We start from the raw sequence: 27,596 nt of genomic DNA on the forward strand, positions 1-27,596 counted from the left end.
TTCTAAGCAATGAAGACACGTGTGCTAAACACCTTCTTAACCACCCTGTCTACCTGTGATGCAAATTTCAAAAAATTATGTACCCAAATCCCTAGGTATCTCTATACTACAACACTACCCAGGGGTCTACCATTGATTGCCTAAGTCCTGTCCTTGCTTGTATTACCAAAATGTATTACCTTCCATTTATCCAAATTAAACTCCATCTGCCACTCAGCCCATTGATCCAAATCTGCCACTCTTCAGCCCACTGACCCAGAAGTCAAGGAGATTTTACCTTGTATAGAGCTAAATGGAGTCAATCTATTGGAGATAACAGAGATTTTGTCTCTAAGGATGAAGTATTCCCTTCTTCCATCAGCAAAACAAATAAACAGATTAATAATGTGAAAGAGACTGGAGTAGTTGAGTTGGTATGGTGATAAAGTTTGTGTTCCAGATGACTGGAAGAAAGAAAATGTATTAAAGTGTGGCATTCATGGGATTTATGAACCTGTTCTCATGGTTTATGAGAAGTTAAGTTTAACAAAGTTAAGCTATGATGTGACTTAGTAAACAGAGTTGCTACTCTTGGAAATTTCTGAGTTTACCTATTAAAGGGGTAGAATTTATGCTGGGTAATGGTGTCCTTTAATCACCGCATGCCAGGAAGAATAAAGTTGATGGGTGAAGGGGTTTTAAGATGTTATTTCAGCATGGAGCAAGAATGCTGAATGCTATAGAGGTTTTTATTATGATGTGAATTTTAAAAACCACAAAAAGACAACTGTCCATGCATGTCTAATGCGTAATCAGTGCCAAAAGGAATGTGACCTAATAATTTTGTGGCAGAACTGCACTAATTAGTCCTAACTTATCCAAAATCCAATTACTGTAAGGGAAGTTCCGTTAGTTTAATTCCTAGATTCCACTACAATTAGGCAGAATCAATCAAACCAATGCAAAAAGATCAGGTGAACCTCACTCTATGTGTCATTACAATAAACTACAATGATTCAAAATTAATTTAACCTGAAACAGATTCAGGGCCATGGTCTAATATGCCCGGCCACCTTCTTGTGGCACGTGGTAGGGTCCCTACCCCTGGACTAAGAGGCCTGGGTTCCAGTTGCACCTGCTCTAGAGGTGTGTAATAACTTCTCTGAAGAGGTTGCTTAAGAAAAAATGGTGACAACAAAAAATTAACATGCAAGATCCGGGCCTTCTTGTGGCACAGTGGAAATGTCCCTATCCCTGGACCTAGAGGCCTGGGATCATTTCTCACCTGCTCCAGAGTTGGTGCAATAACATTTCTAAACATGTTGATTAGAAAAATAACAAATTTAAAAATATAATACGTAAAGTTGTGGGCTCTTGAGGCACAATGGTTGTGTCCCTACCTCTGGGCTGTGAAAGTCTGGATTCAAAGTTCCCCTGCTCCAGAAGTATGTAATAACATCTCTCAGTAGGCTGATTTTTAAAAAAAAGCAAGATCATGCTAGTTCAGTGAGCTTCTTCAAACACTTTTTCGATGCATTTGCATGAGCCAGGATTTAGAAGTCTTTATTTACGACAAGAAACACTTCATTTACAAATAAAAACTTTATAGATTACACTAATGAAACTACTAAATGGTTTATTATGTAAAACAAAAATTGCTGGAGAAATGTTTAGGTCACTGGACCCAAAAAATTAACTCTGCTTTCTCTCCTTAGATGCCGTGAGATCTGCTGAGTTTCTCTAACAATCTCTGTTTTTGTTTCAGATTTCCAGGTTACTGAAGTGATGTTTAGTGTCAAACACATGTTTGGCTGTATTGTCATAACTGTAAGAGGCTGCAACCCTCTAAATTAATCAATAAATACTTTTTCAAGGAAAAGGAAACAAACAATTCCATTCCATCATACTGCCATGGTTCATGGAAGATTCTATGCCCATGATTAAGGAAATAAATTTTAGTGGAAATGTTAACTTTATGGGTTGAATCTTATGTTTCTTTGGCTAGGTGTTAGTTCCGCTGAGTTTCGTAGAGGGGTTCTCACTGCAAGGCATAACTGGTCTTGGCAAACTCAGCTTATTAAGTTTCTACCCTTATGACATCCCCTCATCTTATTCTAACCTCATTCTATCACATGCCATTCTCAAAAGAAACAATCACTTCTAAGATATCCCACAATGAGTTTTTGATTTGATTTGATTTGATTTATTATTGTCACATGCACCGAGACACAGTAAAAAAGTATTGTATTGCCTGCTACCCGGACAAATTATACCTTGTACAAGTACATCAGGGTAATAGAACAGAATACAGAATGTTATGTTACAACTATAGAGAAGGTGCAGCGAATGATCAACTCTAATATGAGAGAACCATTTACTAGTCTGATAACAGTAGGCAAGAACTATTCTTAAAGCTGTTGGTATGTGTTTTCAAATTTTTGAATCTTCTGCTCAGTGGAAAAGGTTAGAAGTGAGTATGATGAAGTGGAGAGAACTTTGATTATGTTGGCTGCTTTCCTGAAGCAACGAGAAGTATAGATTGGGTCAATCAAAGGAAGGGTCGTTTTCATGATGTACTGGGCTGCGTTCACAACTCTCTCTAATTTCTTGTGGTCTTGGGCAGAACAGTTGCCAAACCAAGTTGGGATACAGCCAAACAGGATGCTTTCTATGATGATAAAATGTGAGGCTGGATGAACACAGCAGGCCAAGCAGCATCTCAGGAGCACAAAAGCTGACGTTTCGGGCCTAGACCCTTCATCAGAGAGGGGGATGGGGAGAGGGAACTGGAATAAATAGGGAGAGAGGGGGAGGCGGACCGAAGATGGAGAGTAAAGAAGATAGGTGGAGAGAGTGTAGGTGGGGAGGTAGGGAGGGGATAGGTCAGTCCAGGGAAGACGGACAGGTCAAGGAGGTGGGATGAGGTTAGTAGGTAGCTGGGGGTGCGGCTTGGTTGGAGGAACAGCAACTCATATTCCGCCTGGGAAACCTGCAGCCATATGGTATCAATGTGGACTTCACCAGTTTCAAAATCTCCCCTTCCCCTACTGCATCCCTAAACCAGCCCAGTTCGTCCCCTCCCCCCACTGCACCACACAACCAGCCCAGCTCTTCCCCCCGACCCACTGCATCCCAAAACCAGTCCAACCTGTCTCTGCCTCCCTAACCGGTTCTTCCTCTCACCCATCCCTTCCTCCCACCCCAAGCCGCACCCCCAGCTACCTACTAACCTCATCCCACCTCCTTGACCTGTCCGTCTTCCCTGGACTGACCTATCACCTCCCTACCTCCCCACCTATACTCTCTCCACCTATCTTCTTTACTCTCCATCTTCGATCCGCCTCCCCCTCTCTCCCTATTTATTCCAGTTCCCTCTCCCCATCCCCCTCTCTGATGAAGGGTCTAGGCCCGAAACGTCAGCTTTTGTGCTACTGAGATGCTGCTTGGCCTGCTGTGTTCATCCAGCCTCACATTTTATTATCTTGGAATTCTCCAGCATCTGCAGTTCCCATTATCTCTGCTTTCCATGATGCACCTATAAAAATCGCTAAGAATCATTGTGGGCATGCCGAATTTCCTTAGGCTTCTAAAGCGCTTTCTTAACTGTAGTGTCGATATGGATGGACCAGGACAGATCATTGGTGATATTTACCCGTATGAACTTGAAGCCCTTGTCCACCCTCACCTTAGCACCATTGATACAGGCAGGGGCATGCCCTCAATTCTGATTCCCAAAGTTGACGACCAGCTCCTTCGTTTGGCAGACAACGGGGGAGAGATTGTTGTCTTTACACCATGCCGCTAAGTAGTCTATCTCCTTCCTCCGTCTCACTGTTGTTTCAGATTACCAAAAAAGTGGAGCTCCAGGACATAAAGCTTACAATGCAGTTGATTAATCATGAACAAAATAACGACTGATTTTTGTTCCCAAAAAAAATGTTTACTGGCTTCAGTATCATTCTTAGAAGATTGTGGTATACTTGGGAAGGCAAAGGTAATGTTAAGCTGCCTGTAAAGTTCCTAGCATTTATCTTGCACATGACAGAGAAAGAAATATTGGTGCCACAGTTTGAGGGCAGGGCTCTGGAAGTTCTAGGGAAAACAGTGCTATAACGGTGGGATTTCCTCATCTTCTCAAACTGGGAGGGGAGGCCACAATGCTAAGCCATGTTGGCTTGGTCCGATGTTGCCACCCAGCTCAGTACAGTCTCAGCCATCTGGTGGAATCCTCAGCAATGTAGGAAGAATTTCAAGGACCTTCATACTCCACACAACTTGACTGCCACCATCTTCTCTCTGATAAGAAATTGTGACCTATCTCTGCTACTGTATCCACCTCCAAACAAGGCTCATACTCTACCACACACCTTTGCCTGCAACATCTTCCCTCACTCATTGTCACCCACCTTAATCGCCAACACTACTAACTCTGCATGCCCTCTGCATTGGTTATTCAGACTCCCCTTGCACCAAAACTGAAAATTGTGCTAGAGATAATAGGAACTACAGATGCTGAAGAATCTGAGATAACAAGGTGTAGAACTAGATGAATGCAGCAGGACAAGTAGTATCTTAGGAGCAGGAAAGCTGACTTTTCGGCCTAGACCCTTCATCAGTTCTGCCAAGCGAGAAACAACTTGGCAAATGCATAAAAGATGCAGCGAATTGCTCCCAATGTTGGGCCTCACGACATGTCTGTACTACCAGCGATTCTGCTACAAATTTTACCATCACCTTCACCACTTACTCAGCTCAGCTTTAAATATACACAAGGACTGTGCCTCCACGGCTTTCTGCAACAAGAAGTTCCAAAGACTCGGAATCTACTGCAAATAGAAATTCTTCTTCATCTCCATTTCCATCTAAATTGACACTCTGATTTGCCACAGGGTGACACAGTGGCTCAGTGGTTAGCACTGGTGCCTCACAGCGCCAGGGACCCGAGTTCAATTCCAGCCTCGGGCGACTGTCTGTGTGGAGTTTGCAGATTCTCCGGTTTCCTTCCACAGTCCTAAGATGTGCAGGCTAGGTGGATTGGCCATGTTAAATTGCTCATAGTGTTCAGGGAGGTGTAGATTAGGTGAGTTATAGGAAGATGGGTCTGGGTCTGGGTGGGTGCTCCGAGGTTCAGTGTGGACTTGTTGGGCCAAAGGGCCTGTTTCCACACTGTAGAGATTCTACTCTAATTTGGGGACCATGCCCTCTGATCCTTGACCCTCCCATGAGGGAAACATTATTTACCCTGCCAAACCCTTTCAGAATCCTATGCATCTCAATTAGGTTGTGTCTCATTCTTCTGAAATATTCATACCTTACAAAGTGAATGGACTCTGTTGACTTCTTAAAATATGGATGATCTCACTCAGGATCTGTTCATCAGTCCTTATGTTTCCTGCTTCCAACAAAATTTTATTGGCTTTCAACAAAGGTAAATCTTCTTTGGAATTTCTATTTATCAAGGTCATAAGAGATCTGTCAAAGCTTTATTAAAAATTCTGGCACAAATCTCTCTCTGTTTCGAATTTTGATTCAAAACTCTAGAGTCACAGATTTTGATTTATCGAGAGGTCATGAATGATTTGTCCATGGATTTTCTGCACGTTCTCCTGTTAAATCTTGCAAGATCAAGAATTTTATTTATTCTCAAATTGAAGTAATCAAAGCTTTTAGAACATGTCAAAAAGCTTTGTGTACCCGTCTTTAATATTCTGGCATTAATCATGTCATTCACAATAAGACACACTGAATACAAATAGAGCATAAACTTGTTCTGCTTCAGACTTCATATTTACTTTTGAAACAACTCAGCATCTTAAAACTGTCTCATCGAAGGAGTTCAATCTTGTATTTTATCTTTGAGAAATATTGTGCAGATCTTCCACTGGCCAGACAGTTGTTATTCCAGTGTAGATTGGAGTGGCACATAGAAATCTTGTGGAATCCCCATTGTAGCTCACCCCAAGGGATTGCACAGGAAACCAAACATTCCTGTGCGTAATTCCACTATGCTGGAACCCTCCAAAAGCATCCCTTTATAGACTTTGGATGAGTCTGACTAATTGAAGTTGGATTGTTGCTCAGGAAATGTTAAAGTGTAAAAATGACCCATACTTACCTCTCACACCACAAATACAACTGCCCTACGCGCCTTACAACCCTCAGACCCTGATCCGTTATCTCCAGGGCCCAACAGCACCCCATCCTGATGTCCAACATTCTCCGCCTCTGACACCCACCACTGAACTTTGCATACTTCCTAAAAATCATTTTTATTTTTGATGATTCTGATAATAGGGGAGCTTGATTTCCAGTGCACTACCCCAGTGAGTCATAACAAAGTTTTGAAGCTTGTCTGGGACTAGATTGATTTGATTTAATTGGAAACAGAGGCAACAAGGATTTCAGTACGGTATTTGGAAATAAAACAAGTTAAGGAAAACATGAGGTTCTATACTGCATTTAAGACATGGCAATGGAAAGAACAAAGGATTTCCTGCAGGTTGTAGAGTTGTCACTAGCAGTCTTAAAAGAAATTTCTACACTGAGGTTAGTTAATATGTTGGATCACGAGAAGGAGCATTGCCTGACACAGCTGAAAAGGCATGGATAATTGAGGTACTAGCACAGAGGAAATACAAAGGAGGCCACGTCCTTTGGGTAATGAATTGTCAGAGCCAGGTGGTATTCAGTTACAATTGAAGCATTTTTAGCATGCAGAGAGAATTAAGAAACTAGGGATGGCAGAAAAAGACAATGAAAAGGTAGAAAACGATAAGGAAATTGAAGTTGAAAATGTGAGGTAGAATTGCAAAGAAAAGAGAAAGTGAGAGAATATGAAAATAAGGTTAAAATGATGCAGTTGGGAAAAGAGACATCAAATACTCTGATGAGAAGAATCTGAGAGTAATTTGAAGTCTAACATCTGAGGGAAAGGAGATAAAGGCATTCTTCATGTAATTTGAGAAAATAGTTCGGCAAATTAATTGGACAAAATACAAATGGACACAGCATGTGTAGAATAATGAAATAAGAGCTCATGGTACTGGAGGTGGTATATTGTAAAGTACAGGAGATTAATGTTTTATATTCAGAAGAAATTTCTTTGGATCATGACGCAGTGAAGACCATATTGGCTCTAAGTTAGCAGTGATGGATGAGTTAATGATGGACATACATAGGCAAAGGTTTAAGAATAAGGATAATTCAAAAAATTTGATATGTCTTCATTAACAGAGGCTTGGGAAGCATACAGCACAGGTAATATTCACTTAAGCTGAGGCTGAAGGAGTTCCACAGTCACGTTATATTAAAAATGGAATTCTGAGAAGGATACATTTCCCCATATTACGTTCCATCTGCCAGGTTTTTGGCCACTCACCCTGTATATACGCCTTTTCAGATTGTGTGTCATCCTCACCACTTGCCTTCCTATCTATATTGGTGTCATCTGCAAACTTGGCTATAGTGCATTAATCCAGGGCATTACTACATATTGTAAATAACTGCGGTCCCAGCAGTGATCATTGTGTTCCAACACTGATCACTGTGGTACACCACTAGCTACAGACTGCCATCCTGAAAAAGCGTTACTGCCCATCCCCCCCACCCCCGAATCCTGATCCCAATTCACTGTTTTCTATTTGTTAACCAAACGTCTGTTTACGCCAATATACTACCTCCAGTACCATGAGCTCTTATTTTATTAAAAGCCTAGTGTGAGACACCTTATTAAACCGTCTGAAAATCCAGACATATTACATTCACTGGTTCCTATCTTTACCCTTTACCTATCCTGCTTGTTATATAGTCAAATTAATATAATAAATTTGTCAGGTATGATTTTCTCTTCATTGAGCCATGATAATTCTGTTTGATTGTACTGTGAATTTCAAAATGCTCTATTATTACCTCCACTATAATAGACCCTAACATTTTCTCAATTAGTCACTAAGTCAACTGACCTGTAGTTACCTGTTTTTTTAACCTCTGTCCTTTCTTAAATAAATGTAATGCATTGGCAGTTTTAAAATCATTTGGGACTTTAGATTCCTGCAAGATTACTACGACTATCTCTGTTGCAACTTCCTTTCATTTCCTAGGATGCAGTCCATTAGGCATTGGGGACCTAAAGGCTTTTTGTCCCATTTGTTTCCAAGCATTTTTTCTCCAGTGATAGTTACTGTATTCATTTCCTCTCCTCCTTCTGCCCCTTGAATATATAGTAATTTTGGAATATTATTTGTTTTCTATTGTGAAGACTGACGCAAAGTATCTATTCAATTCCTCTGCCATTTCCTGGCTCCCTGTTATTACTTTGGTAGCCTCTTGTATAAATGTGCTGATGTTCACTTTGGCTTCTGTTGTTGTCTTCTATATATGTAAAAAAGCTCGTTATCTGTCTTGATATTCCTTGCAAGTTTATATTCAAAGTTTAATTTCTCCCCCTTCATAGTTTGGTTTTCTTTCATTAATTTTAAAATGTTCCCAAATACTCTGGTTTACCACCAATCTTTACAACACCGTATTCTTTTCTTTCAACCTGATGTAATCCTTAACTCCCCTGACTAATCAGGTTTTATTCCCTTTAAAATCATTCGTCCTCACTGGAATCTGACTTTGCTGAGAGCCATTAATCACTTTCTTCAAAATCTGCCATTGTCTATCCCTTATCAGAATTATTTCTGAAATGGGTTCCTCCCTTTTTAACCAAATACTAAATTCTACCACATTATGGTCACTGTTTCCATGGGGGGTCTTTTATTCTGAGATAATTTCTTAAACCTGCCTCATTATACATCCAAATGGCCTGATCCCTGGTTGGGTCCACAGCATAATAAAACAAGGATCTGTACATAAATGATGTTTGAAACAAAAATAGAAAGAGCTTGAGAAACTCACCAGATCTGGCAGTACCTGCATGGCCACTGAACTCAAAATGTTAACTTTATTTTTCTCTCCACAGGTGCTCCCAAACCTGAGTTTCTTCAGCATTTTTTTTGTTTTTGGATCCACAATGTATTATTTCAAGAAACTGCTCCAAATACACTATAAATTCTTCCTCATGGCTTCCTGGTTATTCTAATCTACATGATTAGATTAAAATCACCCATGATTAATGTACTGCCTTTGTCATGTGCCCTTATTATTTCCCAATTTATTCTCACTGCCCACCATATAGCAATTCCTACGAGTGAATTCTTTCCTTTTTTATTTCTTACCTCCATCCATATGAATTCTACATCTTCTGCTTCATAATCATCTCTTATTAATCCAAAAAACAGAACTATAATTCTGGAATATCCTTTTACTTTGTATGCATGCATTTCCCCTCTCCTAGACTCTCCTAACTGACAACTGGATCATCCCACTCCTTCTTCAGCCTGAGGACAGAGATGCTCAATCACCTACACCAAGGAGCAATGCAACCTTCATACTCCCAATATCAGCTGCAGAGAACATATCTATCTCTCCAATTATATTGTCCACTACCATAAAAACATTTCTATGCCCTTCCCTGTTGAAGGGCTCCCTGTACCAAGATGGCATGGTCAATTTGCTCATAAGGCCATTTGTTATAGGAGTAGAATTAGCCATTCAGCCCATTGAGTTTGCCCTGCCATTCTACGTGTTTGTCAATCACCATTCCCCAGTCTTCACCCTGTAACCCTTAATAACCTTAACAAGATACTATTTCTGTGTTAGAGACACTCAATGACTCGGTCTCCACGCATTCTATGGCAATGAGTTCCACAATTCACCACCCTCCAGCTGAAGAAATTCCTCATCTCAGTTCAAAAGGACCATCCCTTCACCCCGAGGCTGTCCTTTGGGTCAAGTGAAGACAGTAGTTCAAAAGCGGTTCGACCAGAGCCTTATACATCTTCAGTAGTTCACCACCGCTCTTTTATTCTAGTAATCTCCAAATGAATGTTAATGTTGCATCTGCCTTCCTAACTCCCATCTGAACCTGCATGTTAACCTTAAGAGAATCCTGAACTAGGACTTCTAAGTCCCCCTGTGCTTCAGATTTCCAAATTTTCCACTGACTTCCTACCAAAGTGCATAACCTCACACTTTCCCACAATGTATTCCCACACTGTTCATCCTTCCTGCAGTCCCCACCCTCATTCACACTGCTTGCAAGAGCCAAAGCTGTTGGACAATTGCAGGAGCCAAGGCTCTTCAAATTTTAATCATGGGTCCCCACACCTGCCTGACTGGCAGTCACAACCTCTGGTCCTTGATCACAGATCAATTTTGAATTACCTAATCTGAAGAATGCAACAGCCCTCCTGAAAAGTGTTCAGCTATCTTTCCCTTCCCTAATGTGGAACAATGTCTGCAGTTCATATTCCAGTTCCTGAAGTCAGATGCAAAATCCGTTGAGCTGCAATGACTTACGATAGATGTTTTCACTCTGGCATACATTTTTGTCCAGTAACTTTGACATGTTGCAACAGCAACACATCACCTGTTCTGACATCACTATCACATTTTGACTTAATTTACAAATTAATTACATGAGACTCACTACCCTATGCATTGTACTCACTGGTACATTGTTCTCATAACCTAAACAGAGCAAATTAAACCACCTAGTATCAAGCTAACACTTCAGCACTCACTTCTAAGAAAAGAAAGAAGAACACATTGGAGACCTAAGCTCAAAACTGAAGATCAGACTTTTAGAGATAACAAAGTGTGGAGCTGGTTGAGCACAGCAGGCCAAGCAGCATCTTAGGAGCACAAATGCTGATGTTTCTGGCCTAGACCCTTCATCAGAAAAGGGGGAGGGGGAGACGGTTCTGAAATAAATGGCGGTGGTGCGGATCAAAGATGGATAGGGGAGAAGATAGGTGGAGAGGAGGCAAACACGCTAAAGAGGTGGGGAATGGAGCCAGTAGAGGTGAGTGTAGGTGATGGGGGGGGGGGGGGGGGGAGAGAGAGAGAGAGAGAGAGAGAGAGAGAGAGAGAGAGAGAGAGAGAGAGAGAGAGAGAGAGAAGAGGATAGGTCAGTCCAGGGAGGACAGACAGATGAAGGAGGCGGGATGAGGTTAGTAGGTAGGAAATGGGGGTGCGGCTTGAGGTAGGAGGAGGGGATAGGTGAGAGGAAGAACAGCTAGGGAGGCGGGGATGAGCTAGGCTGGTTTTGGGATGCAGTAGGGGAAAGGGAGATTTTGAAGCTTGTGAAATCACTGGGCTGCAGGGTTACCAAGCAGAACATATGAGTTGCTGTTCCTGCAACCTACGGGTGGCAACGTTGTGGCACTGCAGGAGGCCCAGGATGGACATGTTGTCTAAGGAGTGGGAGGGGGAGTTGAAATGGCTCACGACTGGGAGGTGCAGTTGTTTTTTGCGAACCGACCATAGGTGTCCTGCAAAGCTGTTCCCCAAGCCTCCGCTTGGTTTCCCCGATGTAAAGGAGGCCACAACAGGAACAGTGGATGCAGTATACCACATTAGCAGACGTGCAGGTGAACATCTGCTGGATGTGGAAAGTCTTCTTGGGGCCTGGGATGGGGGTGAGGGAGGACATATGGGGGCATGTGTAGCACTTCCTGCAGTTGCAGGGGAAAGTGCCGGATGTGGTGGGGTTGGAGGGGAGTGTGGAGCGGACAAGGGAGTCACGGAGAGAGCGGTCCCTCCGGAAAGCAGGCAAGGGTGGGATGGAAAAATATCTTTGAAGGTAGGGTCGGATGCAGATGGTGGAAGTGTCGGAGGATGATGCGTTGGATCCGGAGGTTGGTGTGGTGGTATGTGAGGACAAGGGGGATTCTCTTTTGGTGGTTATTGCGGGGACGGGGTGTGAGGGATGAGTTGTGGGAAATGCGGGAGACATGGTGGAGGGTGTTCTCAACCACTCCGGCGGGGGTTGGGGGGTGGCGGTGGTGGGCAGACTTTTACTTTACTCGTTAGGAGATTATGGTCCTGAAGTTGATAAAAGTTGATTAGGGAGAAGTTTTTGAATGAAAAAGACAAATCATTAATGTAATAACTCCAAGGAAGCCAGGATCCTGTCACCACGTAACCCTTTGTTTACACATGCACAGTACATGAATGTTGACCTGCTAGCTCATAGCCAGCCTCTAGAGTAAGGCAAATCCCTGAGATTCAAAGAACAAAGAACAGAACAGCACAGGAACAGGCCCTTCGGCCCTCCAAGCCTGCGCTCATCCAGATCCTCTATCTAAACCTGTTGCCTATTTTCCAAGAATCTGTAAACTCTGCTCCCTGCCCATTTATGTATCTGTCTAGATAAATCTAGAATGATGCTATCGTGCCCGCCTCTACCACCTCCACTGGCAACGTGTTCCAGGCATCCACAACCCTCTGCAAAAATAACTTTCCATGCATATCTCCCTTAAACATTTCCCCTCTCACCTTGAAGTTGTGACCCCTAGTAACTGAGTTCTCCACTCTGGGAAAAGGCTTCTTGCTGTCCACCCTGTCTATACCTCTCATTATTTTGTAGACCTCAATCAGGTAAACCACCGCCACCCCACCCCCCCGGCCATCTCCGTTTTTCTAATGTAAATAATCCTAATTTACTTAACCTCTCTTCATAGCTAGCGCCCTCCATACCAGGCAACATCCTGGTGAACCTCCTCCGCACACTCTCCAAAGCATCCACATCCTTTTGGTAATGTGGTGACCAGAACTGTACACAGTGTTCCAAATGTGGTTGAACCAAAGTCCTATACAACTGTAACATGATCGGCCAACTCTTGTACTCAGTACTCCGTCCGATGAAAGAAAGCATGCTGATTGCCTTCTTTACCGCTCTATTGACCTGCATTGCCACCTTCAGGGGACAATGGGCCTGAACACCCAGATCTCATCGATTTTTCCCAGGGCTTTTCCATTTACTATATAGTTCGCTCTTGAATTGGATCTTCCAAAATGCATCACCTCACATTTGTCTGGATTGAACCCCATCTGCCACTTCTCTGCCCAACACTCCAATCTATCTATATTCTGCTGCATTCTCCGACAGTCCCCTTCACTGTCTGCTACTCCACCAATCTTAGTATCATATGCAAACTTGCTAATTATGCCATCATACCGTCCACCAGATTATTTATGTACATCACAAACAACAGTGGTTCCAACACGGATCCCTGTGGAACACCACTGGTCACAGTTCTCCATTTTGAGAAACTCCCTTCCACTACAACTCTGTCTCCTGTTGCCCAGCCAGTTCTCTATCCATCTAGTTCATACACCCTGGACCCCATGTGACTTCACTTTCTCCATCAGCCTACCATGGGGAACCTTATCAAATGCCTTACTGAAGTCCATGCATATGACATCTACAGCCCTTCCCTCACCTATCAACGTTGTCACTTCCTCAAAGAATTCTATCAAGTTGGTGAGACATGATCTTCCCTGCAGAAAACCATGCTGACCATCACTAATAAGCCCATTTTGTTCCAAATGTAAATAGATCCTATCCCTCAGTATCTTCTCCAAGCAGCTTCCCCACCACTAACGTCAGGCTCATCGGCCTGTAATTTCCTGGATTATCCTTGCTACCGTTTTTAAACAAGGGGACAACATTAGCAATTCTCCAGTCCTCCAGGTGCTCACCCACACTCAAGGATGCTGCAAAGATATCTGTTAAGGCCCCAGTTATTTCCTCTCTCACTTCCCTCAGAAACCTAGGGTAGATTCCATCCGGATCTGGGGACTTGTCCACCCTAATGCTTTTTAGAATACCAAACACTTCCCAACCCCCCTTTATGCTGACGTGGCCTAGAGTAATCAAAAATCTCCTTCTAACCTCAACATCTATCATGTCTCTCTCCTCAGCGAATACTGACGCAAAGTGCTCATTAAGAATCTCACTCATTTTTTCTGACTCCTCACATAACTTCCCTCCTTTGTTCTCAAGTGGGCCAACTCTTTCTCTCGTTACCCTCTTGCTCCTTATCTACAAATAAAAGGCTTTGGGATTTTCCTTAATCCTGTTTGCTAAAGATATTTCATTATCCCTTTTTGCCCTCTTAATTCTTCATTTCAGATTGGTCCTACTTTCCCAACATTCTTCCAAAGCTTCATCTGTTTTCAGTCCCCTAGACCTTATGTATGCTTCCTTTCTTCTCTTTGCTAGTCTCACAATTCCACCTGTCATTCATGGTTCCCTAATCTTGCCCTTTCTATCCCTCATTTTCACAGAGACTCATCTGTCTTGCACGCTCATCAACCTCTCTTTAAAAGCATCCTACATATCAACCAGCTGCTTCCAACCCACATTCCCCAGCTCCTGCCGAATTTTGTTATAGATGGCCCTCCCCCAATTCAGCACTCTTCCTTTAGGACCACTCTCATCTTTGCAGCCCCTTCCTGAGTTGGACTATTTGCATACTGCTTTATAAAATCCTCCTGGATGCTCCTTACAAATTCTGTTCCATCTAAACGCCTAATACTAAGTGAATCCCAGTCATCGTTGGGAAAATTAAATCCATCACCACCACCCGGTTGCTTCTATATCTTTCCAAAATCTGCATACTCGTACCTCTATCTCACGCTTGCTGTTGGGAGGTCTGTAGTACAGCCCCAACATTGTTACCACACCCTTCCTATTTATGAGCTCTGCCCATATTGCCTCACTGCTCCAGTTCTCCATAGTGCCCTCCTTTAGCACAGCTGTGATGTCCTCTTTAACCAGTAATGCAACTCCTCCATCCCTTTTACCTCCATCTCTATTCCACCTGAAGCATCGATATTCTGGGATATTTAGTTATCAATCTTGCCCCTCCCTCAACCAAGTCTCAGTAATAGCAATAACATCATACTCCCAGGTACTAATCCAAGCCCGAAGTTCATCTGCCTTACCTACTACACTTCTCGCATTAAAACAAATGCACCTCAGACCACCTGTCCCTTTGTGTTCATGACCTGCTCTCTACCTACTCTTCCCCTTAGTCACACTGACTTAATTATCTCGTTCCTTACAGGCTTTAGTTACTACCTCCTTACTGTCCACTAACCTCCTCATTTGGTTCCCACCCCCCTGCCACATTAATTTAAACCATCCCCAACAGCATTAGCAAAAGCAGCCCCGAGGACATTGGTTCCAGTCCCGCCCAGGCGTAGACCATCCAATTTGTAATAGTCTCACCTCCCCCAGAATCGGTCCCAACGTCCCAAAGTCCCAAAAATCTGAATCTCTCCCTCCTGCACCATCTCAGGCCACTCATTTATCCTGCCTATTCTGTCATTTCTATTGACTAGCACATGGCATTGATAGCAATCCTGGAGATTACTACCTCCAAGGTCCTACATTTTCACTTGGCTCCTAATTCCCTAAAATCTGCTTGTCGGACCTCATCCCATTTATTACCTATATCATTGGTGCCTATATGCACCATGACAGCTGGCTGTTCACCCTCCCCCTTCAAAATGTCCTGCAGTTGATTTGAGACAGACCTGACCTGTGCACCTGGGAGACAGCATACTATTCAGGAGTCTCATTTTCAACCACAGAACCGCTTATCTACTCCCCTTACAATCGAATCCCCTATGACTATAGTCCTTCTACTCTTTTTCCCACCCTTCTGTCCAGCACAGCCAGCCACAGTACCATGAACCTGGCTATTGCTGCCTTCCACTGGTGAGCCATCTCCCCCAAAAGTATCCAAAACGATATAGCTGTTTTGGAGGAAGATGACTGCAGGGGGCACCTACATTGCCTTCCTGCTTTTTTTTCTGCATTTTGGTCACCTATTTATATTTTCTCTCTTTTTTTCTATATATCTCTGACTCTGACGCTATTAAAACTTGTTCTCAATCCTGACTACCCATAGAGCTGACCATTAATCACTCATGCAAATCATTTCACTTGTCATATTCCCTCTCTGATACCTCATGCACTCTGCTCCTCACTTATTTATTTGCAACCTGTATCCTTTCATCTATCACATTACTAGGGAGGGATGGCCTAGTGGTAATATCGCTGAACTGTTAATCCAGAGTCCCAGGTAATGTTCTGGGGTCCCAGGTTTGAATCCGCTGCAGCAGATGGTGGAATTTGAATTCAATTTTTTAAAAATCTGGAATAAGAATCTAATGATGACCATGAATCCATTTTCAGTTGACAGGGAAAAAACCCATCTGGTTCACTAATGTCCCAAAAGGGAAGGAAACTGCCATTCTTACCTGGTCTGGCATGCATGTGACTCCAGACCCCCACAGCAATGTGATTGTCTCCGATCTGTGCTCTGGGCAATTAGGGATGGGCAATAAATGTTGCCTAGCCAATAACACCATCATCCTAATAAGAAAAAATAAATGCGCCATTCTACTCTCTCAAGTTCCTAGCAACTTATTGGCTCACTGGAATAACTGCTCAGAGGCTGGTATTCTGTCACCAAGTCACTCTTTATTTACAAATGCTAACTCAGAGCCAGTCTCTACAGCAAGGAGGATCCCTGAAACTCCTGTTTAAACTTGTAAGGCAGGACTCCCTGATTGGCCCAAGTTAATAGCCCCAATTAGGATATCCATACATAATGAGATACACCTGGCCAACCTTGTTCCAATTACTATATCCCTCTGCCTTGAAGTGCAGGAGGTAGGCCTGTTCTTTTTCTTGTAGCTTCTCCTGGGATGATTTCACCCCTTGTCCACCAACATCAACTGCGCCTGGAGGACCATCAATGCGGTGAAAGACGCTCTTTGGTCTGCCCACAACTTGCTGGTCTGCCAGCTGAAAGAACTGACCCTGACCCTGACCGAGTGTTGCAGACTGGCGCACTCCAAGGTCCAGGACTACGTGCTGAGGGACACGCTAAAGCTTGGGGCAGCCGCCGCCAAGGCGCGGTGGGGAAAGACCACCATATGAAACCCCTTGTCCAGAATAGAAAAAAGAACCCTATCTGGTAACTGGGCCCAGCTGGCGCCTTCCCCAACTGGTCAGGGGGCCAATGGGGGCTGTGCGGGGTGATGACTGCCGGGGTGTTTTCTTTGCTTTGTTTTTTTTTTCCTTTTTTTTTCCCTTTAGTTGGTGTATGTACCCCCTGGGTAACCCGGAGCAGCTTGCATGACTGGGTAGGTGTGTAAATATGTTTTATTTTTTGTACATCTTACGAATAAAGTATATTTTTTCAAATAAAAAAAAAAGATTTTACCCCATGTCCTCCGCCTCTGCCTCCAATATGGATGACATGTACTGGACCATAACCCACCTCGTCCGCCCACAGCATCACAGAAATATTGGGAGAGTTAAATACCTTGTTCTCATACAGAAAGAACAATGGGAAAATCTTGTAACATTACACAGGAAGCATGAGGTAATCTTAAATAAATACCTGCATGGGCTACATTAGCATGACATGATGCGAAAGAAAGACAGTCAGGACTGAAAGTACACTTCTCAGTTGAGCCCAGAAAAAAAACTCAGATGGAAACAGAGATTAATTGCAAGAAGTCATAAAGTCATACAGCACAGAAACAGAACCCTGCAATCAAACTCGTCCATGCTGAAAATTTTTCCCAAACTAAACTAATCCCACTTGCCTGCATTTGACCCTTTTCCTTTTAAATTTTTCGTGCCATGCAACACAATAACTTGATAGAATCTAGTTAAAGACGCTAGTGTTCACTAAGCGTTAGTTCCTAAACCAGAATGATTGACTTGATTTTGTATTGATGATAGAATGTTGAACGCAGCTACAAGGTATTATGGGCCAGACCAGACCCACTCAAAATATTTTAAGAATATTTAGCCCAGGCCCTAATTTTTTTCCTAATGTAAAGGTAAATAACCTTTTCACAGTAACAGCATCATCACAACTCCCCCTTAAAACAAAAGAACCATCAATATACAAAGGTGGCTTCATTTAAAACCTTTAGTCTTAGTCTACAATACATATACATTATGTTGCCTCCAAGCATGCAGACATTCACTGCTACACTCTATTTCATGACAGTAGGAACTGCCGATGCTGGAGTCTGAGATAACAAGGTGTGAGCTGGATGAACACAGCAGGTCAGGCAGCATCAGAGGAGCAGGAAAGCTGACATTTCGGGTCTGGACATTTCTTCAGAAATGGGAGAGGGGAAGGGGGATCTGAAATAAAGAGAGAGATGGAGAGGTGACGATAGAAGGTGGGTAGAGGAGCAGATAGGTGGAGAAAAGATGGACAGTCAAGGAGGTGGGCATGAAGCCAGTAAAGGTGAGTGTAGGCAGGGAGTTGGGTTGGGGGTTGGTCAGTGAGGAGGGAGGGGCAGGCAGGTGGGAGGGAAGATGGACAGGTCAAGGAGGCAGCGCTGAAGCCAGTACAGGTGAGTGTAAGCAGGGAGTTGGGGTGGGGGTTGGTCAGTGAGGTGGGAGGAACAGTCCGTTTACTCCTACCCACAAATCCCTCCATCTTTCTTCATCCAAAACACAACATTTTCTCATCCTGCCACCTGCACAATTGTCAAATTGAATGGATCCAATAATTTGCCCCATCTAAACAGTCTGGAATTTTTGTCCCTAAATTTTCTCCAAAAACATTAACCAGTTATGTTCAGTATATACAATTGTTTCAGATACATTACTGAAAGCACAAATGTTGAAATGTTGTAATGCCAACATAAAACTCAAGGTCTCCTTCTCAATTGTGCAATATTTCTATTGATAAGTATTAACATTCTGGAGCAAATACCCGCTAGGTCTTTCGATCTTCTCGCAGTCTTCTTGTAAGAGTACAGTACCAATACCCACATCACTGGCATTGACAGCAACCTTGAATAGCTTATGCTTAATTCATAGAACCTGTACAGTGTGGTAACAGGACATTGGGCCCAACAAGTCCACACCACCCCTCCGAACAGCGTCCCACCCAAACACATTCCCCTACCCCTGCATTTCCCATATCTAAGCCACCTAATCTCCCTGGGCACTATGGGCAAGTGGGCATGCCAATCCACCTACCCTGCACATCTTTGGACTGTGGGAGGAAACCACAGCACCCGAAGGAAACCCATGCAGATACAGGGAGAATGTGCAAACTTCCCACAGTCAGTCACCTGGGGGTGGAATCGAACCTGGCGCTGTGAGGCAGCAGTGCCAACCACTGAGCCACCGTACCACCCTGAACCACCGTAATTGAGTGTGGCTAACACTGGGGCAGTAGTTAACACAGCTTTCTGGCTGTCAAATACCTTTCGGCAGTCCATCGTCCACTGAACCTTTCTGCACTTCTTAAATAAGTCAGTCAGTGAAGCAATCACACTGCTAAAATTTGATACAAATGGCCGATAAAATCCACTCAATCCCAGGAATCATAGTACTACTCTCTTCATCGATGTATGGGTAACTCTCCACTAACCTTTGTTTTCACATGCCGTGGGGCCACCTGTCCATGTCTGATAACATGGCTCAGGAACATGGCTTCAGCTTTTGTGAATTCACTCTTAGCCAGGTTTATCACCAAGCCTGCCTCCTGAAGTCAATCGAATAATTCTGATAAATGCTGCAAATGTTCCTTCCATGTGTGATTAAAAACCACCAAATCATCAATGAACACCACACAACCAAGTAATCCAGCAATGATTTTATTGGTTAGTCTTTGAAATGTAACTGGTGCATTTTTTCATACCAAATAATATGACTTTAAATTGGTAAAATCCATTTGATGTCAGGAAAACTGAAATTGTCTTCTTTCTTTCGGATTAAGGTACCTGCCAGTAACCTCTGAGTAAGACCAACTTAGAAATATAAGTTGCTTGTCCCACCTTCTCAATACAATCTTCCAAATGCGGACTAGGGTATGAATTAGACATTGTAACTGCTCTGACTTTGCGCTCGTCCAAACATAATCATTGGGTACCATCTTATTTTGGCACCATCAGTATAGGAGAGCACCAGTCACTGCAACTCACCTTGATGATGTTGTTTTTGAGCCTGCATTCAATCTCTTTTTAAGCCTGTGCCAACTTTAGAGGGTTAGGCTAATAAGGATGTTGCTTGATCCATGGCTTACAAAGGAAATTAGAGATAGTATCTGATCCAAGAAATAAGCATACAGATTGGCCAAGAAAAACAATATGTCTGAGGATTGGGAGCAGTTTAGAATTCAGCAAAGAAGAACTAAGGGATTGATTAAGAAGGGGAAAATACAGTACGAAAGTTAGCTTACAAGAAACGTGAATACTGACACTAATAGTTTCAATAGGTACATGAAGAAGAAGAGATTGGTGAAGGCAAATGTAGGTGCCCTACAGACAGAAAAGGCGGAATGTATAGTATGGGGAAAAAATGGATGAACAACTGATTACGGAAGACTGAATACAAAAGAGGATACAAATCAGATACCAGAAATTTTGGAGAATGCAAGATTGGTGAGAGGGAAGAATTGAGGGAGATCAATATCAGTAGAGAAATAGTGCTGATAAAATTAGAGATAATGGGAACTGCAGATGCTGGAGAATCCAAGATAATAAAATGTGAGGCTGGATGAACACAGCAGGCCAAGCAGCATCTCAGGAGCACAAAAGCTGACGTTTCGGGCCTAGACCCTTCATCAGAGAGGGGGATGGGGGGAGGGAACTGGAATAAATAGGGAGAGAGGGGGAGGCGGACCGAAGATGGAGAGTAAAGAAGATAGGTGGAGAGGGTGTAGGTGGGGAGGTAGGGAGGGGATAGGTCAGTCCAGGGAAGACGGACAGGTCAAGGAGGTGGGATGAGGTTAGTAGGTAGCTGGGGGTGCGGCTTGGGGTGGGAGGAAGGGATGGGTGAGAGGAAGAACCGGTTAGGGAGGCAGAGACAGGTTGGACTGGTTTTGGGATGCAGTGGGTGGGGGGGAAGAGCTGGGCTGGTTGTGTGGTGCAGTGGGGGGGAGGGGATGAACTGGGCTGGTTTAGGGATGCAGTAGGGGAAGGGGAGATTTTGAAACTGGTGAAGTCCACATTGATACCATATGGCTGCAGGGTTCCCAGGCGGAATATGAGTTGACAGCAACTCATATTCCGCCTGGGAACCCTGCAGCCATATGGTATCAATGTGGACTTCACCAGTTTCAAAATCTCCCCTTCCCCCACTGCATCCCTAAACCAGCCCAGTTCATCCCCTCCCCCCACTGCACCACACAACCAGCCCAGCTCTTCCCCCCCACCCACTGCATCCCAAAACCAGTCCAACCTGTCTCTGCCTCCCTAACCGGTTCTTCCTCTCACCCATCCCTTCCTCCCACCCCAAGCCGCACCCCCAGCTACCTACTAACCTCATCCCACCTCCTTGACCTGTCCGTCTTCCCTGGACTGACCTATCCCCTCCCTACCTCCCCACCTACACCCTCTCCACCTATCTTCTTTACTCTCCATCTTCGGTCCGCCTCCCCCTCTCTCCCTATTTATTCCAGTTCCCTCCCCCGATCCCCCTCTCTGATGAAGGGTCTAGGCCCGAAACGTCAGCTTTTGTGCTCCTGAGATGCTGCTTGGCCTGCTGTGTTCATCCAGCCTCACATTTTATTATCTTGTGCTGATAAAATTGATGGGTTTGAAGGCAGGTAAATCCCTACAGCCTGATAATCTACATCCCAGAGTACTTAAAGGAGTGGTTCTAGAAATAATGGATGCATTGGTGGTCATCTTCCAAGATTCTATAGACTCTGAAACAGTCCCTGCAGATCAGAGGGTAGCTATTGTCATTCCAATATTCAAAAAGGGAGGTAGAGAGAAAACAGTGAATTATTGACCAGTTGAGGCTAACATTGGTAGTGGGGATAATTGCCAAACCCATTTCAGGGACTTTATAGCGGAGCACTGAGAAAGCAGTAGCAGGATCAGACAGTCATCATAGGTTTGTGAAGACGAAATCATGCTTGTCAAATCTGTTGGAATTCTATAAAGATGTAACTAGTGGAACTGACAAGAGAGAGCCAGTCGATGCGGTATATTTGGACTTTCAGAAAGCATTTGACAAAGTACTGCATAAGAGATTATTATGTAAGATTAAAGCCTATGGGATTGGGGTAAATGTATTGATAGAGATAGAAAACTGGTTAGCAAAGAGGAAACAAACAGTAGTAATTAATGGGTCAGTTTCAAATTAGCAGGCAGTAACTAGTGGGGTGCAACAGAAACCGATGCTGACAACTCAGCTATTCACAATATATATTGATGATTTGGATGAGGGAACAAAATGTGACATCTTTTAGTTTGCAGAGCTGGGTGGGAGGGTAAACTGTGACGAGGGTTCAGAGATCCTTCAGCATGATTTGGACAGGTTGGGTTATTGGGCAAATCAATGGCAGATACAGTATAATTTGAATAAATGTGAGGTTATTCACTTTGGAAGCAAAAACAAGAAGGCATATGGCTGTAAATTGGGAGAAGGGAGTGTACAGCGGGACTTGAGTGTCCTTACGCACCAGTTGCTGAAGGTAAGCATGTAGGTGTAACAAGCGGTAAAGAGGGCAAATGGTATATTGGCTTTTACTGTGTGAAGTTTTGAGCACAGGAGTAGGGATGTGTTATTGTAGTTACACAGGACTTGGTGAGGCCACACCTGGAATATTGTGTGCAGTTTTGGTCTCCTTTTCTGAAGAGGGATGCTCTTGCTCTCAGGGGGTGCAGCAGAGCTTTATCAAGCTGATTTTGGGGATGGGGAACTGACATGAGGAGAGATTGACTAGATTGGGATTTTTTTTCGCTGGAGTTCAGGCGAATGAGTGGGGATCACGTAGAGACTTGTGAAATCGGAACAGGTTGAGACAGGGTAGATGCAGGGATGATGTTCTCGATGGTGGATATTCCAGAATCAGGGGTCAGAATATGAGGATTCAGTGTAGACCATTTAAAACAGAGATGAGGAGAAATTTCTTCACCCAAACAGTAGTGAGCCTGTGGACTCCATTATCACACTAAGTAATTGATGCCAAAACATTGAAGGTATTCAAGAGGCAGCTAGACATAGTACTTGGGGTGAATGGGATCAAAGGTTGTAGGGAGAAAGCTGGATTAAGCAATTGAGTTAGATGATCGTCCATGTTTGTGATGAATGGCAAAGCAGGCTCGAAGGGCTGAATAGCCTCCTCATGTTCCTATCTTCTATGTTTCCATGTAATTGGAACAGAATTTGCTATGTCTACGTGATGCATCATTAGATTAGTGCTTCCCAGCTTATTCCCACATATCTCCCCATGCAATAATAATAACTCTTCCAGGTCATTTCGATTTTCCTCTGGAAGTTAACTCAATTATTTTGTCCTAATAATTTTTGAGAACATCCTCACGGACCAATTTAATTTGAGGAATGTCCAATTTAGAATCTTCTGAACTTCATTCTTCACTCTGTGTTGTAATAAGTAACACATTTTCCTTTTGCTTTCTTTCCCTATCAAAATACCTTTTGAGCATATTCATATGACACATACTGTGAGATTTCTTCCCACCTGGAATCCGTGTCAAATAATTCACCTCACTCAATCTCCTTTTGATTTGATAAAGTCTATTAACCCTTGCTTTTGAAGGTTCACGTGTCAGTGGAAGTAACACCAACACTTTATCTCCATTAGCAAAATTGTGAATTTTTAATTTCTTGACTGCTTCCTGTTTCATCATACGCTGTACTACTTTTAAATGCTGTGTAGCCAACTCACCTGCTGCATTTAATCATTCCCTTAATTCAAAATATAATCTAAATATCTCTGACCTCTGACTCACCAATTTCTCCATAATTAATTAATTAATTTTGGTGGTCCTCTCACTTCATACCGAAAAACAAATTCAAAAGGACTGAATTTGGTGCATCCCTGATTGCAAAAAGAACAAACTATCCCAATTTTCTGAATAGTCTTGACGATAAGCCTTCAACATGGTCTTTAAAGTTTAATGCTACCATTCTAAAGCTCCCTGAAATTCTGGATGGTACACAATGGATTTGAATTGTTTTATTGCTCAGCTATCCATTACTTCCCTAATAATCTTGATGTAAAATTTGACCATTGATCTGATTGCATTTCTGTGAATAATCCATATCTCGTGAAAATTTTAATTAATTCTTCCACAAACATTTTAGTTGTGTTATTGCGCAACAGAATGACTGCTGGAAATCTAGTGGACACATCTATTATGGCCAACAAATGCTCATTCCTATGTTAGGTCAGTGTCCTATGCAATCAATTAAGACCCTCGTAAAAGGTGCCTCAAATTCAGGAATGAGTATTAACGGTGCTGGTTTTATCACTGCTTGAGGTTTTCTAATTATCTGACACTATAACATGTCTGGCAAAATTCAACGACATCCTTGTGCAGTCCAGGCCAGTAAAAGTGCTTTTGTATTTTGCCTTGAGTTTTTCTTACCCATAAATGGCCTCCTACATTCATTTGCTACTCTCAGCACCTCCTTTCTACATCCCACTGGTAATATAACTTGATGAACTACTGTCCATTTGTCATCCACCTGAATAAGTGATGGTCTCTATTTCCTCATCAAAACCTCATTTTTAAGAGAGTAACATTCTGGCAAACATTCAAATTCTTCTTCTCTGATATAACAAAGTGTGAAGCTGGATGAACACAGCAGGCCAAGCAGCATCTCAGGACCACAAAAGCTGATGTTTCGGGCCTAGACTTCCTCTTCTCTGTCTGTTTTTTGAGACAATTGCTTCCATTTTTCATCTTTCTATTGAAACTTCGTTAATTTCTCTGAAAATATCCACTTGGTCCTCCACCTATTCTTGTTTTGTCTCAACTATTCAATCAAACATGGTCTCTGATAATTCTACTTCAAATTCCTTGTCTGTTGTCTTTAGCTTCTCCTCCTGTTTCAACCAGTGGCTTTGTTGACCTTGTTATTACACAGTCAGGAAAAATCCTAAGGTATACTTCCTGTAATACCTCAGTTGCCTGATTTTCCATTGGCTTTTCAACCACAATAAGCAACACTATTACCTGTGATCCAGCTATATCATAACCAAGGAGAAATTGTATTCCTGGAACCGAGTTCCTCTAGTACACTGAGCACCACTTCTCCACTTTTCACCGGAAACTCCAACCACATTTTACATAATGGAACATTTCTCATCTCACCACAAATTCCACTTATTAGCACTTTTGCTGGCAATACTCCTTCTGAATTACATATTACCTCATCTCTCAATATCAAAGAACAACATGCAGCCATATCTCTTAAAACAGTAATTTCTTTACCTGCTCCTCCTGACATATGCAATTAAACCTTAGCCTTGTGAATAAATGGTTTAAGAAGATCTGTCACTTTCGACCAGGTTGTACACTCTGGCACAACTTTTTTTAGCCTTCACTATGCTTTCCTTTACCACTTTGGCAAAATTCACTGGCTTATTCTGTTTTTCTACATCTGTCTTCCTGGAGCTTTTCCCAAAGCACCAACGCTATGATTTCCTGTGGCTGACTTTATTGCAATGAAAACACCTGAGCTTTTTTACTTCTCTTTCCCCTTCATGGGTTTCCTTTTTACCCTGTGGTAAACTATCATTATTACCTTTAATTAGAGTTATCCTTCCTTTGCCACCTGATGGTTTCTCTTTCCCCAATTTCTATCCCTCATGGATTGAAATTGACGTTGGAAGCCAAGCTACTCATAAACATCTGCCAATTTCCCTGCTAATCTTGCAATTTTAGCTCTCTGCTCTTTGATGAGTTCTCACTACTTCAGGAAATTAATTTTTGAACTCCAAAATAATTGTCTCTCCAAGAACATCATATGTTTGATCTATTTTTAATGCCCTTATCCTCCTATCAAAATTGCTTTGTTTGACTCGTTCAAACCCAATGTATATTTGACCAGGGTCCCTCCCTAGATTCCTGAAATGTCTGTAGGCTTCTGGCACTAGCTTATATGAAAATAAGATAGCTTTTTTCACCTCCTTATTCTCCCTAGATATCTCTTCTGATAGCTCTACCTGCCAACTTTGTTCGGATCAACAAAACTCACATGATCACTGACCACTTCATTTGTTTAGTCACTTTCTCAAACTAAATGATAAAGGCTTCTACATCCTTCTGGTCAAATTTAGACAATGCTTCGATATATTTACACAGATCCCCACCAGCTCCTTGGCCATGGTGCATTTGCTTGTCATCACTGATGTCCTCATGAAGCCTATCTTCTACCTTCACCTCCATCCTTTTTAAGTCAATTTTCCTGTCTAATTGCCAACTTTCGAAATTTAAACTCTCTCGCTTTCTGCTTTTCTTCTTTTCCTTTCTCCTGCGAGGGCCATTCTTTCTTCTTCTTTTGTGTTCTGCCAGAGCTATTCTTGCCTTTTCTTCCTGTTCTGGCAGGGCTATTCTTTCCTTTTCTTTTTGTTCTGCCAGAGCTATTCTTTTTTTTCTCTTTCCTCTGTTTCTAGTCATTACTCAAACTATTTGAATTCCTTTTCATGTTTAAACTGCTTCATCTGCAATTGAATTCTAGCAATTTCCACAGATTCTAATGGCATTTCCAGCAAACTTGAATGTCTAGCTATTGCCGTAATTACCTCCACTTTTCTCACAAAGGCAACCCCAACTCCAGTTCACCAATTCCAACAGCTTTGCCTTGCTCACTTTTTGTAAAACTCCTGAAGTCATTTCTTCCAGTCCTGCAAAACGTTCGTGACTAAAGAGACATTTACGACACAATGCACACCCTGTTTAAACCAACCAAATTCAACACCCAAAACAAAAGACACTAACAGTTATCACTCACCGCCTGAGTCTGACATTCCTGAACCCAAATTGGAATTACAGAATTATATCCCAACAAGAGCCCTCAGTTTACTATGGATCAGACCAGATCCATTCAAAATATTTTAACATAGTAGTCTAAAGCCTACTTTTTGGTTTTATTTTAAAGGGAGGAGTGAAGGGCATGTTCCAGGTGTGATGCAACTGACCAAACCACTCAACATTAAAGCAAAACACAATTTATTTAACACTAGAGTTAAAACACAAACCAAAAAATGAGGAATTTAGAATAACAACTGATGGAAAACTTAACTGAATAATAGATATAGTACCAATTATTAATTAACTGTTCCAGTATAGTAAAATCCCACTACCACACCCCTTGGCAAAAAAATTCCCATAACCACACCCCTTGGTGAAAAGGTAAATTCAGATACAGATTCTTACATGAAATTCTCTAATCTATGAGGAAACACCACCAAGGGAGATTTCAGAGAACGTAGCAGCTAAGAATCATTTTAGTGAAACTCCAATTCTTCAGGAACCCAAACAGCTTCTGACTGCTATAGCTAAAGAAAACTAGAAAGCATGATCTGCAAAAACTGGCTAAAAAGACTAAAAAGTTTGATCTGCAAGAACTGGTCACCCTCTCCATTGTTACAACTGTTGTAAAAAAACACCTAAAGGTCTTCTTATTTATTGCAATGAAATGATTCTTGATTTAGGCTGTCTCCATAGCCACTTCAGCAGCTCTGCCTTTACAACTTCTCTTCAGAAAAACCCAGAACAAAATAACCTTTTTAAAGCCACAGCATTGTCACACAAGGAAAGATTTGTACTCTTCCGTGGCTGGAAGACTGCATTAATATGGTGTGCACTGCATGATCCTTTCTAAGATTGATCTGTTGATGGGTACTGGCAAGAGTCATGAATAACAAGGACTAAAGAAATTTCCACTTTTGTTGTATCAGATGTGT

General features: G+C 42.5%; 1 protein-coding gene across 5 annotated transcripts in view; it reads right to left on the reverse strand.

The window, feature by feature from the left end:
* Positions 1-27,596, reverse strand: part of LOC125455634 (neuronal PAS domain-containing protein 3) — a 1,150,912-nt gene that overhangs the window by 845,190 nt on the left and 278,126 nt on the right. The gene's annotated exons all lie outside the window — the stretch shown is intronic.

Source organism: Stegostoma tigrinum, chromosome 10 (genome assembly GCF_030684315.1).
Source record: "Stegostoma tigrinum isolate sSteTig4 chromosome 10, sSteTig4.hap1, whole genome shotgun sequence".
NCBI classification, from domain to species: Eukaryota; Metazoa; Chordata; class Chondrichthyes; order Orectolobiformes; family Stegostomatidae; genus Stegostoma; species Stegostoma tigrinum.